This window comes from Herpailurus yagouaroundi, unplaced genomic scaffold (genome assembly GCF_014898765.1).
Source record: "Herpailurus yagouaroundi ecotype Mexico unplaced genomic scaffold, PumYag 67700, whole genome shotgun sequence".
Lineage (NCBI taxonomy): Eukaryota > Metazoa > Chordata > Mammalia > Carnivora > Felidae > Herpailurus > Herpailurus yagouaroundi.
The window spans coordinates 2,386,944-2,400,851 of record NW_024420499.1 but is presented as its reverse complement, the minus strand read 5'-3'; the positions used below and the strand labels follow the sequence as shown (position 1 = coordinate 2,400,851).

The 13,908-nt window shown below is 39.3% G+C and overlaps 1 long non-coding RNA gene across 1 annotated transcript in view; it reads left to right on the top strand.

The window, feature by feature from the left end:
* Positions 1-1,821: 1,821 nt before the first annotated feature.
* LOC121025747 (uncharacterized) overlaps positions 1,822-13,908 on the top strand; it is a 52,001-nt gene continuing 39,914 nt past the window's right edge. The window contains exons 1-2 of the long non-coding RNA XR_005788139.1: positions 1,822-1,898; positions 7,906-7,977. This is a non-coding gene — a long non-coding RNA (uncharacterized LOC121025747). The remainder of the gene's footprint in view (positions 1,899-7,905; positions 7,978-13,908) is intronic.

The window sequence follows — 13,908 nt, the reverse complement described above, 5'->3', positions numbered from 1 at the left end:
CAAGGAAAGTCACTAAGTTACCATGCCAAAATATTTTTTGGTCATGAAAATTCAAAAGCACCATGTTTATAAGAGTCTCCCACCCCCTCAATTTTTTTGTTTCTTTTGTTTTTTGCAATGGAACATTGCAGATTGACCTCAAATTCCAGTTCAGTTTAGACCCATAGGAGCTACTTAGCAAATGCATAGTAAACAGGGGCGCCTGGGTGGCTCAGTCGGTTGAGAGTCCGACTTCAGCTCAGGTCATGGTCTCACGATTCATGGGTTCGAGTCCCACGTCGGGATCTGTGCTGACGGCTTGGAGCCTGCAGCGTGCTTTGGATCCTGTGTCTCCCTCTCTCTGCCCCTCCCCTGCTAGTGCTCTTTCTCTCTCAAAAATAAGCAAACATTAAAAAATTTTTAAAAATGCATAGTAAGCAAATGAATCAATGAACTCAGAGGCATGATATATGTTGTGCAGTAAAGGAGATACTCAGATGTCTCACTGGTACTCATCAATGAAAGAAAATAGTATTGTAATCTTCCTTTCTGTAGTCAACTTCTTATAACCCCAGCTGCTGGGTCATGATGTCCTTGACATTCAGCAAAATTGACTGTGTGAAAATGAATCATTACAGAATGTTAACTTTTTAAAAAGTCCAAATTCTAGATGCTTGAATTTTTGCTTACTGGTCCATAGTAGTTTAGCCTAGCGTCTTTGGGTTTGAATTTTGCCTTTCTTCCTTTGCACAAAGTTTGTGTAAGGGCGTCTTACTTTCCTGTTCCATGAAATTATGATGATGACAATATCTGTTGTGTAAGGTTATTGTGAGGTTTGTATATTGCTAAATGTATATCACTATGTAACAGTGCTTGGCTCGTAGGAAGTCCTCAATAAGTGTTTTCTGTTAGTATTATTTTTTCATTATTATTTTAAAAGATTTTTATCAACAGATAGATGGAAGTCTGGGAGAACTGCTGGTAAACCGAGCTTAACGTGCTGGTAAAAGTATTCTGTAGTGCTTTCCAACAATTTGTTTTAAATGTACAATGATGTTTTAGGATAGTAATTGAATTGTGAACAAAGTGCCATATGGGGAAAGGAATACAGAGATGAGACTTAAAAGAGAAAAAGAATAGCTTAGGAGAGAGTGTAGAAAGAGAAAAGGACCTCAGACCTGAACCTTAGAGCAAACCCACCAACTGGAGTTAGTAAAGTTAGCCAAAAGAGGAGAGTTCGAGAAGTAGAACTAGAGTATCTACGCAAAACACAAGGGAGGAGGCACATTTTACAAGGGATAGGTCAGCAGTTTCAAATACATCTGCAGAGGAAGCAAGGATGATTAGGTTGAGAAGTCTATTCATTTTTGTTAGATTGTTTCTTGATAGCAAGGATCGAGTTTTACTAATATTTGTATTCATTTTGCCGGCATGGTGCCTGGCTCATGGTAGGTAGTCAATGTACACTTGTTAAATGAACGAATGAGAGGGACGTGGGAAAGGGGATTTTCCATGGAGTTTCACGACAGAAATCGGATTTCAAAAGGTAAAAAGTAATTGGATGCTGAGAAGATGGGAGGCACCAGTTGAGGAAATGGTTATATCACAGGTGGGAGAATTAGGAACATAACTGAAAGAAGTCACGAGTAAATAAAAGGTCTTTTTGAAAACACTGTTGGCAGGGGGGAGGTGGGGGACCTGGGTGTATTTTTTATGTAGACAGAAGAGGGCAGTAAAGAGGAAGCGATTGAAGATGTCCCCAAAAGAAGGGGTGAATGATGGAAAAAGAAATAGGATGGGAAGGAGAACGTACAAGTGGAACACCTTATCCTCTGTGATTTAGGAAAGGAAGGTCTACGGCCATACCACCCTGAACGCGTCCGATCTCATCTGATCTAAGAAAGGAACGTCTGACCAAGGTGAGGTTTGGGGATGGAAGGGAGGGGCCATTAGAGATACTGTGCCGGGTGGTCTAAGTGTCCTTGGTATTGGAGAGTATAGGTGGGGCTAGGGAATTGAACCAGAAAGATCAGAAACAACTCTACAGGATGCTTTATCTCTGATCTGTGGGGTGGAAGATTGGGCCCATTGGCCTTAGCCAAAGGCTAAGGGTTTCACGTATTCCTCGGGTTCTGAAATTATTTCCTAAGAATATTTTGTATATTTGGAATTAATTTAAGTCATTCATACTAAAGCTGGAGGAAATAGATATATAGATAAATCTTTTAAGCACCAAGCAGCACTTTTATAAAATGGTGTAAATTCATGTCGAGTCCTACGAATGTTCATTATTATCAATAGTCACTTTGGCAGAGCATAATTAATTTTATTTCGTTTGCTCTCTCAACGCTAAGGCAATAACATTTTTAAATCTCAGAAAAGAGATGCTTTAGTGTTTTCATGACAATAATTCAAATGTGTCACCATCACATTTGTAGCTCTGTGGATTCCAGGATTTGAATTTAATCAGCCTCTGTTAAATAGTTTTTGGTGAGTTCTTTTGTATTTGTGTTTTAATGTTTTTGCCTCATCATTTAAAAATTTTTTTAAAGGTTTTATTTAAATTCCAGTTAGTTAATACACAGTATAATGTTAGTTTCAGGTGTATAATATAGCGATTTAACATTTCGGTTTTTAAATTGTTTTATGTTTAGTTTTGAGAGAGAGAGAGAGAGAGCGCGCTCACACAGGGAAGAGGCAGAGAGAGAGAGGAAGAGACAGAATCCCAAGCAGGCTCTGTGCTGTTAGCACAGAGCCCAATCCGGGGCTCAAACTCATGAACCATGAAGTCATGACCTGAGCCAAAGCCAAGACTCCCACGCTTAACTGACTGAGCCACCCACGTGCTCCATGATTCAACATTTCCATACAACACCGGGTGCCTCATGACAACAGGTGCCTCAATACTTTTTTTCAAAAGAGAAGGATTGATATATGTCTGAATGAGGGCAACTGGACTGAATCTGAGCCAAAAATTTCAAGTTGATTTGGTCCATTTTCCTTAGAGTTTTGGATGTTTCTGTTACAGGAAGTTGCTTAAAATCTCTAGGTTTTTCCACGTCCACAGCTTTTAACATCTAGATTTCACCCTCAATATCTCTTTCCGTTTGCTTCAGTGGAGAGAGCAAGAGAGAGTGAGCTGATGAGAGGCAGAGAGAGAGGGGGACAGAGGATCCAAAGCGGGTTCTGTGCTGACAGCAGAGAGCCCGATGTGGGACTCAAACTCATGAACCATGAGATCATGACCTGAGCGGAAGTCAGATGTTCAACTGACAGAGCCACCCAGGTGCCTCAGATCTGGATCGAATTTAATACTTGGTGCTTCCTTGAATTTTGGGGCAGCCTACAGCTTTCATATTGGCCAGTTTATCACAAAAGCTGATTTTCCCCTCTTACAGTTCTTCGTGATTTTCCCTGTTCATTCTGCTCTTTGACAGCAAAATTACTCTCTAAAAACTTCAATGTGTGTTTAAAATCTGAATTCCGATTGCTGAGAGTTTCAGGGTTTTACGCTTTTTGTTTTTGTTAAGGCAGGATGTTTTGATTTTTGAGAACTTGTTCATCAACTATCCAGCTTATTTTGCATGGATTTTAAGTTACCTTTTAACATCTCTGTCTTTTGTGTTTAGTATATTTAAGGTGGACACCATTATTATAACCCATCGGCCACGAGTTCCTGAGGCTCAGTTCTACCACATTTTATTAAATTGTAAAGATATAGTTTTAATTCTCAAGCATGTAGATGCAAAGGCTGCATTCAGATATTTTCTGCCCACAGTAAGTTCCATAACTGAGCGAGTTTCCTTCTTCACTTTGGCCAGTAGATATCTTAAAACCAAATTTGAAGTCTATTTTCAGTAACTTCGTACGACCACACGTATACATTTCTGGCGGCAGATCTCCCCCGCCCACCAGTTTTATGATTTTCCATTTGTCCTGTTTCTTTAAACTTTTTGTTTGAGGCTCCTGGCTGGCTCAGTCGGTTAAGTATCTGACTTTTAATTTTGGCTCAGGTCATGATCTCATGGTTCATGAGTTTGAACCCCCTGGCAAATCTCTCTCTGCCCCTCCCTTGCTCGCACGCTCTCTCAAAATAAATAAATAAACTTAAAAAGTAAAATACACTGTTTTTTTTTTCTTATTTTATACATGCTTATGACTTCAAGCCCTTGGCAGAAGGAGGTAGATGGTAAGTAAGTACAGATAAATGGGGTCTATAGCACAGACTTCCTATAACCTCCTGGTTTTCTGGAAGACACTTTAAGAAATTTGTTATCACCTCCTAAACCAGCACTACCATGGATAGAAATGTTTACCTAGTCACTTCCTAAGAGGTTTCTGTGGAGGAGCCACACGACATAAATCTGGAGAAACTTCCAGCCACATCGACTGCCATTATCTTATCCCTGAAGGGTCAATAACCTTGGAGAGTAGGCGTTTGCAACAGAGCTGTGGAAAGTGCCTTAGCAAGTTAGGGCCATGCCATCTTCTACTCAGGGCCACTGCTTAGTACTGCTGCAAGTATTATAATCTTAAAAAAAATGCCTTGCCATGAACTCTCTGAATATGGTACAACTTCTGTCTTCTGTTACCTTGAAGCAGAAATGCTTACCTGAAGTAAGGCGATGTGACATTATGTGATACTGCTAGGACGTTGAAAAAATGCATATCGGAAGACAAAGTCTAAGAATGGCCCTTCCTTTTTGAGAATCTGCATTGTATAACCTTGAGTCAGTGAGCGCAACTTCAATCATCCAGAGCCTGAGCATAGGTTTGTATATTTGCAGGGACCTGTAGATTTGGGGCACGCGTGCGGTCTGTGTTCTGTTGACTCAGTTGGTCCGAATTCTGAGTGTTTTGAGCAGGCTTACTATTGGTAACTGCTCTTTTGATCTAGAAGACATTTAGCAATACTGTTTTACCACCTAGGAGCTTTTTCTGGGCCATTAAACATGTCAAATTGAATCCAGTCAAGAGTTTTACCATGTTCTCCATATATAGGGTGATTCTGCTGAATCTTATTGAAGAAATCATCAAGCAGTATTGAGTTTGATGGTGCAATTCAGGGTCGTAAGCCCTCAGAGCTGTTGCTGAGGATTTTGTTATTTACGTTTCTGACCTCAGGGTGGAAACGTGCCCCTTTTGACAATTTCACGCACTATGTGGATCTCATGTGAAGGTAGAAAGATGAGCGATCTTTAAATGGCATATGTTTGTGAGCCGCAGATGGTCAAGAACACCTTATGAGTCTGCTTTGCATTTTCAAAGTCTATATCAAGGTAAAATGGAATCTCTTGGCAAGTTTGGCTTCACAACACTCACCTGGCACCAGAGTACCATTCCTTCCACACAACACACAAATATTATACAAAAACATTGCCTTGCTTCCTGGAAGAAGAACACATAGTAGTTCATGAAGGAACAAGCTCCCAGTGGGGGAGTAGGCGGATGGGGCAACAGGTGGTTAACCTGACCTAGGCTGATAAAGACTGGGTGCTGGGTGTCAGCATGGCAGAACTTCCTGCTGGAGACAGGGTGGGCCTCTTGTGATCTATCCTGGTTTGCCTGTGCTTCTGAACTACCTTATTCTTTTTTTTATTGAACAAATTTTGCATACAACAGTTGTGTAAATTGAAGGCGTACAACCGGTTAACTTTGATAAATTTATATATTGTAATATGTTGCCATTATAGTGATATTTATCACATCATATAAGTATAGTGCAGCATTGTTGTCTATAATCGTTACACTGTACATTAGAGCACTGTGGCTTGTTTAGGAGTCATTGCGAGTTTGTACCCTTAAACAGCACCCACCCCCTCTTCCTGCTCCCTCTCCCCTGGTAACCACCATTTTACTGTTTTTTTTTTAAACAGATTTGATTTTTTGTAATTTTTTAATGTTTATTTTTGAGAGAGAGAGAGAGAGAGAGAACGAGTGGGGGAGGGGCAAAGAGAGAGGGAGACACAGAATCCGAAGCAGGCTCCAGGCTGTGAGCTGTCAGCACAGAGCCTGATGCGGGGCTTGAACTCAAAAACTGTGAGATCATGACCCGATGCTTAACCAACTGAACCACCCAGGCGCCCCTGATTTTTTTTTTAATTCCACATATAAGTGATATTATACAATACTTGTCTTTCTCTGTCTTACTTATATCACTTAGCGCAATGTGCTTAAGGTCCATCCATGTTGTCACAAATGGCAGGATATCCTCCTTTCTGATGGCTGAATAATATTCCATTGTGTATATTTACAACTGTTTTACACATTCATCCATTGGTGGGCATGGAACAAACTGATCAAAAATGGCAGAAGAGCTAAATAGACATTTTTTTCCAAAAAGGACATGAAAATGGCCAAGAGGTACATGAAAAGATGATCAACATCACTCCTCATCAGGGAAATGCAAATCAAAATTACAGTGAGCTATCCCCTCACACCTGTTAGAATCATCAAGAAGACAAGAGACAACAGGTGCCGAAGACAATGTGGTGAAAAGGGAACCCTTATACACTGTTGGGGGGAATGTAAATGGGTCAACCACTATGGAAAACAATATGAAGTTTCCTCATGGGGCGCCTGGGTGGCGCAGTCGGTTAAGCGTCCGACTTCAGCCAGGTCACGATCTCGCGGTCCGTGAGTTCGAGCCCCGCGTCGGGCTCTGGGCTGATGGCTCAGAGCCTGGAGCCTGTTTCTGATTCTGTGTCTCCCTCTCTCTCTGCCCCTCCCCCTTTCATGCTCTGTCTCTCTCTGTCCCAAAAATAAATAAACGTTGAAAAAAAAATTAAAAAAAAAATGAAGTTTCCTCAAAAAATTTAAAATACAAATGCCATACAATCCAGAAATTCCACTTCTGGGTAGACACCCAAAGGAAATGAAAACAAGATTTTGAAGAGATATCTGACCTCCCTTGTACTTAACCTATAAATAGCAGTCTAACTCTGACTTCCTGTGTCCCTGACACTTTCACCTCTGGAAAACCATAATTTAACGTCCTAGTCTCCATGTTTAAAACCAAGCATGATACAATGGTTCCATCACCACCCCCAATGCCTGCCCTTTTTCCTGGTAGTTTTACTTCTCTATTTGATCCTTGATCACTTCCAAACTCAGACAAACCTAGTCATTGTTATCCAAAAGGAAGGGCCTGGGTCCTAAACACTCTATGAAAACAGGTTCAAATAAAATATGTGTGTGTGTATATGTATATGTATATGTATATGTATATGTATACACACACATATATGTTTTTTTCTCTTGTGCTATGGCATTGTGTTGCTAAGAGAGATATTCAAAATATTTAACAATCAGAACACAATGCCAACAGTCAAGGTGACTCTGCAAGTCTTGGAAACTTTTAAGGCTGTAATTGGGCATATCAGCTGAATATCAGCCTTGGCCATAACATTTCCACCAGATGAATCCTAAAGCATTTTACAAGCATAAAGTCAGTCTTTAATCAATCAATCAATGAATCAATCAATCAATTAAATGTTTATTGCAAACCTACTATGTGCCACACACTGTAAAGTACTGGTTATAATAAGACCTATGAGCTAAAAAAAATTTATAAGCTATCCTATAATTATACGAGGGTTGGAAACTGTGTTAGATTTCCTCCGAAATCTAGAAGAATAAACACTCTGTGCTGATGGGAAACTACGTTCCTAATGATTTGGACAATCTAAAAGTGACAAGCATTGGGTTTTCTTATTTATAATATCAGTAGGGGAAGGATTTAGGATGTTTTTTTCTCCGTTCTGGGGCCCCAAAGAACTGTACAGGAAGAGGTGAGTTAACTAAACCCTTAAGCGTAATGCCTAGGAAGGAGAGGGAAAAGAAACTTTCATATTACTTCTGGATTCTCATATTTTTATTAAATTAAAGAGAACTTATTTCCAACAACATTATTCTTAATTTCTTCAGGTGCTTTGATAGTTGGTGAGGACCTGAAACTACAGACTGTAGACCAAACAGAAGGGAGAAAAGACATTCAGGGTGAGCACTGAGGAGAGTTTGCATGCCTAATGAATTATCCAGAAATCCTGGGTGTGGGGGGGTGTCTCCCACCAGGCTGGGGCCAATTATCCAGATGTTGTGGCTGGAGTGAATGATGTGGGAGGGTTTGCTCTGCAGGTAATGAACTTGATGAATGTTCCTTTACTTCAACATGTGGCACAACTGAACACATATATTCCTCTCAGGATTATATTTTTATAGCAAAGCCAAAAAGAGGTATGAATCCAATGCTTCATTTCTTTTCAAATTAGCATTTATTTTGGATGTCTTCTGAATAAGGGGAACATGAGCTATAATATCAGGCCTTAGGAAACTCCTGTGAAAGAAATTCCTCTAAGAACCTTCTGGATGCCATGAGAGTTTTGAATATCTCAGAGAGCCTGAAATCTTCTGGACACTGATTGATGCTTAAACCGTCTCAAAATCCGAGTTTAAGCTGGCAGGTAAATAGTAAGATGCTCAGTAAATGGATGTGTAGATGGATCGGAGGGAAACGGAACTGTTTTTGTTTGAAGAATCATTTTTGCGTTGTTTTGCTTGTTTTTCTTGAAGAATGAGGAAATTTGAGAACTTTTACTTTTCTAAGTTTATTCATTTATTTTGAGAGAGAGAGAGAGAGTGCGAGTACGGGAAGGACAGAGACAGAGGGGCTTGAACTCATGAACTGTGAGATCGTGACATGAGCCGAAATCGAGTCGGACACCCAACCCAGTGAGCCACCCAGGCCCCCTGAGAACTGCTACTTTTAACAGAACTTTCTGGCATAGACAACAACTTCCCAGAATACATTTAGTGAAGGGAGTCATCAATTGTTGATTGAAGGCTGAAGCAATTGTGATCCTTACTTCCTTTCCTCATAACATTCTCTTCCGTCATAATGTCTCTTGCCCAATGATGAGGAAAAATGAATGAATGATTTTGTCTGATATCCCTCCTGGGCAGGGACCGTGTTTACTAGGAGTGATCCCACTGAAGGCATCGTCAGAGGAGTTGAGAAGGTAGAAACAATTCTGCTGAATGTAAAAGGAAGATAACTTAATAATTGTTTAGGCCTCTGTAGTTGTCTTGATTATGACTTTAAAAACTTATCCATGGAGGAAATTACACCTCTATAAGTAGCACTGGTTTTAGAATTCATCTTCATTAGTGTCCTTTATCATGAGTAAAATGCCTCCTCAGAGGGGAAAATTTGTTTTAATTTTTTTAATGTTTATTTTTTTTTTTTGAGAGAGGGAGAGACAGAGTGTGAGTGGGGGCGGGGGAGAGAGAGAGGGAGGGAGACACAGAATCCGAAGCAGGCTCCAGGCTCCGACCTGTCAGCACAAAACCCAACGTGAGTCTCGAACCCGTGAACCGTGAGATCATGACCTGAGCTGAGGGAAATTTTTAAGTAATCATGGTAATCATGAATTTTTTTTCCAAGTCTGCCAAAAAAAAAAAAAAAAAAATTAAAAAAAAGCCCTTTCAGACACTTTTCCAAGAATAGTTAAATAAATTTAAACACATTTCATTTTTAAAAACACATTAATACATTTGTTGTACTTAATGCACAATACTAAATAGTTTGCTTTAGTGATAGTGCATCTAAATGCTGTTTTTTAAATTTTTTTTAATTTTTATTTTTCAAGTTTATTTATTTATTTTGAGAGAGACAGAGACAGTGTGAGCATGGGAGGGGCAGAAAGGGAGGGAGGAGGAGAGAGAGAGAGAGAGAGAGAGGAAGAATCCCAAGCAGACTCAACACTGTCAGCGTAGAGTCAGATGCTGGTCTCGAACTCACAAAAACTGCGAGATGATGACCTGAGCCGAAACCAAGAGTCAGACCCTTAACCGACTGAGCCACTTGGGCACCCCTAAATACCGTGTATTTTTTTAAAAAGAAGACTATTCAGAAAAGGTAGAAAGAAGTTATAACCCTTTGGTTTTGTTCCAATTCAGATCATGTCTACATAATGTTAATCTTAACAAATTACCTGCTTTGGTCTTTGATGAATCTATCTGTGGAAACTAAAGACTATCTTCATCTGCATACTCAAATTGTCATATTGTCTAGGAATCACTGATTCTGTCCTTAAACATTGTAGCATCCACAAAGTCCTTACAATGACTGTACCTTGAGAGAGAACCTAGCTGTTGTTTGTCGAACAAGTTACTTGTTTTTCAAGCTTCACAAATCAAAGGGGCTAAACTTTCTTGATTGTGAATCTTCAGGGAAAGGGCTCAAATTAATTTAATCATTTTGAAAGCACCAGCTAAATTGTCAGTACTATGCCAGGTACTGCATCTGGAAAGGGAGATAAATGGAGCAAAATGCTACTCTGTTTATTTAGAGCTCAGATATTTGGCACCTGCAAATGCCTAGAATATTTGCAAACTGAAGTAAATAAAGAAGCCTCCAAGCGCAACCATTCTTTTGCAAAATAGCTGAGAAGATGCAATGTGTTTGGCTAATTTTCCAAGCGGAATAAAAGACTGTTCTGTTTGACTAGTGATGATGTCTGTATGAGTCAAACCTTGATAGTGACAGCATTCCAGTTTTCATAAAATGGAAACAAAAAGATGGAAAAAAAAGTTTATTTTCACCAAAATGTACCAAAACCTGGGCACGCCTTGTAGTTTTGCACGATTTTTTTTTGCAACAAAATGCTTAAAAGGCTGAAGTAGTCAAGGACTTCCATTTTCCAAGGACTTCTCTGAAACTTTTGATATTCAAATCATTTTCTTCAATGTATCTATCTTGGTATCATCCTTGCCAGTTTCCTTTTCTTCATTCTTCTTTTGATAGCTGGACTTACTGTACCAGATCGGGGTAGTTCCTCAGCATCAGTTTCATCAACTGTATGAAATCCTAAATGTGTTGCAGGATTTGTAGTTTCACTTTGAAATCGGTTTGCCTTGTATCGTCTGACAATATCAGGAAACCTGCCAGACAATGATCAACATAGGTTCCTACTAGGCAGGAAGAGATGTTTGGGTAGAGACTAATTTTATAGGTGGTCAGTTCATTTTTGAATAATTTGTATTATAATAACTCTTGTTTCTCCCTTCATACCCTCTTAATTCTGGGGACACAGGTAATGGATACTCGGCTAATGAAGAGGAGAAATTCAGAGGCTTTGAATGAGATTATTTAGTTACAGTGTTCTAAATGCAAGATTTTGCTGTACTATTTCATTATCAAAAAGAATGTACTTATCTCTTACACTGAAGCCTTGAGCACATATTTTTATTGTTCTAAATGTTAAATGTGAATGGATTCTGTCTCCTCTAAATGATAAGGAATTTCCCAAGGGCAGGACGTCTGGTAGCAAAACAGAATATATCTAACATGATGGAAGAATACTTTTTGAGGTAGCACTCAGCCCAGAAGTTGTTCATTTTCTTGTTAAAATTCAGAGGGCCTTATAAGAATGTCTCCCAAACGTGTCCTTTGGAATGTTTACTTTCTATGAGAAATTAACAGATGTTCCAAGAGAAAACATGTCCATGTTCAAAATTAACTTGGGAAGGGAATGCAAAAAGGTGCAGGTGCCATCGAAAACAACATTGTGGTTCCTCAAAAAATTTAAAAATGGAACTACCATATGATCCAGCAATCCCACTATTGGGTGTTTATCCCAAATCAGGATCTCAAAGAGCTACCAGCACTCCTATGTTCATAGCAGAACTGTTCACAATAGTCAAGATACAAAAACAATCTAAATGTCCATCAGTGGATGGATGGATGAAAATGTGGTATATACATAAAATAAAGTACTATGCAGCATTTAAAAAAGAAGGAAGTCTTGTCATATGCTACAACATGGATGAAACTTGAGGGCATTCTGCTAAGTGAAATAAGCCAGTCATGAAAAGACAAATACTGCGTGATTCCACTTAAATGAGGCATCTAAAGAAGTCAATTTCTTTTTTTGTGTAAGATTTTATTTTTAAGTAATCTCTACACCCAGCGTTGACCTCAAACTCACAACCCCAAGATCAAGAGTCATATACTCTGCACACTGAACCAGCCAGGTGCCCTAAAATAGTCAACTTTACAGAAACAGGAAATAGAATGGTAGTTGCCAGCGGCTGTGGGGAGGAGGGAAAGGGGAATTGTTGTTCAGTGGGTATAGAGTTTTAGTTTTGCAAGATGAAATAGTTCTAGAGATCCGTTGCACAACCATGTACATATAGTTAACAGTGCCATACTCTCCACTTAAAAGTAGTTAGATAGTAAATTTTATTATACGTTTTTTTTTTCCAACAATAAAAAAAAAAAGCTTGTGGAAAATATCATACGTTGAATCTTCCTTTAGGTATTTGCCTTGAATATTAGCATAGTATTAGTGTTGAGAATCACTCCAATAAGGAAACTTGTTGAACTTTCTTTAACCCACTACTTCCCAAGCTCATTTTTTTTCATTGTTAGTGAGGAATATTTATTAACCTTCTAGAGGACATTACCCAGCACAGCACAGAGAGAAAAAAAAAATTATTTCCGGGCAGCTGTAATAGATTCAGTTTTGGAGATAAAATATTTAACAGAGTCCATAGTTCTTCGAACATCTATAAAAGTCATTGCAGTAGTAAATAAAAAAAAAAAAACCAAGAGCTATAGAAATATATTTGATGAAAACTGTATTTAGTTCAGTGATTCCCGAACCTGGCTACATCTGCTGGGTCACTTTAAAAGACATAGTTTAGGCTTTCTGATTTAATAGATTTCAAGAGCAGCCAGGTTTGGGAATCATGACTTTCGAAGTCTGAGTTTTGAATAACTGCATACAGAGAGGTTGAGAATCATTTGAGATTTTCATATTTGCCATGATATAAGGAAATGAGGGCACAGATCATGGATGAAGACAGGATAACAAATTTTTTTCACGAATTCCTAAGAAAGGACTGGAAGTCAATACCCAAACCCTTATTAGTGATGCTTGAAATTGTTTGCATATCGGTTTATACATATTCATGCTAAAGTGAACTGCTTAATAAATTACAGACATAGTCCATTACATACAGTAGGTTTTCCAACCTGTAGGTCATGTCTTAAGCATTTTGTCTGCTATTATTGATGTATTAGAACTGGTGTTCTCCTTTGCTGATTATAATCAGGATTTCTTGGCTGGAGAGTGGGCAGACAAGCAAAAAGTTCTTCTTCTTTTTTTTAATGTTTGTTTATTTTTGAGACAGAGAGAGACAGAGCATGAATGGGGGAGAAGCAGAGAGAGAGCGGGAGACACAGAATCCCAAGCAGGCTCCAGACTCTGAGCCATCAGCCCAGAGCCCGACACAGGGCTCGACCCCACGGACCGTGAGATCGTGACCTGAGCCGAAGTCGGACGCTTAACCTAACTGAGCCGCCCAGGCGCCCCAAAAAAGTTCTTCTTGTACATTGGTACTATACCAAGACCTATTTCTGTCTGGGTTATACTCTCTACATGGTAGACAAACACTGGGAAAGAGAGTCAAGGAATCAAGTTGTTGAAAAAGAACTTTAAGAAGAAGAAAAGTAAGCACGAAAATATGAAGATGTAGCATAAAAATAACATTAGGCTGCAAACCGTTCTTGTTAAATCATCATGAACTCAAACCCAATCAACACATAAGCAATTTGATAGGTCGTAGGAGGAGATGGATCACAGCAACACAAATCAAATTAATAGGGTTGATTTCAGGAGCTAAATGATCTTTTTGAAAAAAAAAAAAAAAAAAACCCAAAACTGAAATGGTTGGGGGCCTGGCTGGCTTAGTCAGTAGAGCATGAGACTCTTTTTTTTTTTTTTAATTTTTTTTTTCAACGTTTATTTCTTTTGGGGACAGAGAGAGACAGAGCATGAACGGGGGAGGGGCAGAGAGAGGGAGACACAGAATCGCAAACAGGCTCCAGGCTCGGAGCCATCAGCCCAGAGCCCGACGCGGGGCTCG